The sequence below is a fragment of the Anneissia japonica genome, unplaced genomic scaffold, assembly GCF_011630105.1.
Source record: "Anneissia japonica isolate Jap-2015-1 unplaced genomic scaffold, ASM1163010v1 scaffold36602_len1339_cov105, whole genome shotgun sequence".
NCBI classification, from domain to species: Eukaryota; Metazoa; Echinodermata; class Crinoidea; order Comatulida; family Comatulidae; genus Anneissia; species Anneissia japonica.
The window spans coordinates 1-1,339 of record NW_022725004.1 but is presented as its reverse complement, the minus strand read 5'-3'; the positions used below and the strand labels follow the sequence as shown (position 1 = coordinate 1,339).

The window sequence follows — 1,339 nt, the reverse complement described above, 5'->3', positions numbered from 1 at the left end:
ACCTGGCACAGGAGTGACTTTGATCAAGAAGGAATGTCCTCCCAAGGTGAGGCCTCGGCATTGCATTTGGCTGAGGTTGACCCTTGCGATTCCCCCAAATGTGGGGAACTCGGGTGTATAATTTATGGTAGCGGGGGACTGCGTTCGCGCTAACCCCTAACAAACATTTAAAGATAGAATTAATATGTAAACACTTTAGAAAGAGTATTGATGTTTTCTTGAATGTGGTGTAGTTTTTGGAAATAAGGGTACAAACTATCGTCATTATGAACTAGAAAATAGGCCGCTATAGGATATATGCCTGATTTGTATATTTCGCTATCACGCCGAAATGGCGTATATATAATGTTTTTAATATTATATTTTCTACAAATATATTTTATGATAAACTTTATGTGAGAGTTTTTTTTTGCCATGGGAGATTTTCAAAATTTATTATAATTTTACGTATATCAATAGAGCTTTTAGGCGTATTGTAGGCTACTACTTGATGGCAAACAATGGCCCCTTTGTTGAAACACATTGATCAGGAATTAGTAAACTAATTTGCATATTCAATATAATCAGAAAACATTTGTAATACAGAATCATTGGTGTTATATTTATACTTGAAAAGATATACGCTTATAAAAACTAAATTTAAAAGATTTAAATACAAAAATTGTTACATTATTTATTATAATACGACGATTGTAATGAAAATTTAAAAAGCCAGAAGAAAAGAAGTGTTGAAATGACACCTGTAGGCCACAGTATTTTTAATATTATACTACAGAATATTGTCGACGGCAAAGCATACTTACCTGGCACAGGAGTGACTTTGATCAAGAAGGAATGTCCTCCCAAGGTGAGGCCTCGGCATTGCACTTGGCTGAGGTTGACCCTTGCGATTCCCCCAAATGTGGGGAACTCGGGTGTATAATTTATGGTAGCGGGGGACTGCGTTCGCGCTAACCCCTAACACGAATTTAAAAATAGAATTGATTTGTAAAAACTTTACAAATAGTATTTCTGTTTCCTTTAATGAGGTTATGCGGGTACAGAAAAACTTACACCGTTATAAACTTGAAAATATGGGATATGTTTGATTTGTATATTTGGCTAATAATGAGAATTGGCCTATATTTTATATCGAATGTTCTTTTTTTCGTATTTGTATAAAATATATTTTATAATCAACTTATAATCGTTAAAGATGTAATACTAAATGCTGCTAAATGTAAGAGTTTTTTCGGGGTGGGGAGATTTTCAAGTTTATTATAGTTTTACGTATGTCAATATAGCTTTTAGACGTATTGTAGGCTACTACCTGATGGCAAACAATTACCTCATTGTTAAA

At 33.8% G+C, this 1,339-nt stretch overlaps 2 non-coding genes across 2 annotated transcripts; both read left to right on the top strand.

Annotated features, from left to right (window-relative positions):
• On the top strand, window positions 1-159 carry LOC117112646 (the record flags this gene model as incomplete). Its single annotated transcript, XR_004446071.1, has 1 exon — window positions 1-159. It is a non-coding gene; the product is annotated as a U1 spliceosomal RNA (small nuclear RNA).
• Window positions 160-795: 636 nt separating this feature from the next.
• On the top strand, window positions 796-960 carry LOC117112645. Its single transcript, XR_004446070.1, has one exon. It is a non-coding gene; the product is annotated as a U1 spliceosomal RNA (small nuclear RNA).
• The last annotated feature ends 379 nt before the right edge of the window (window positions 961-1,339 follow it).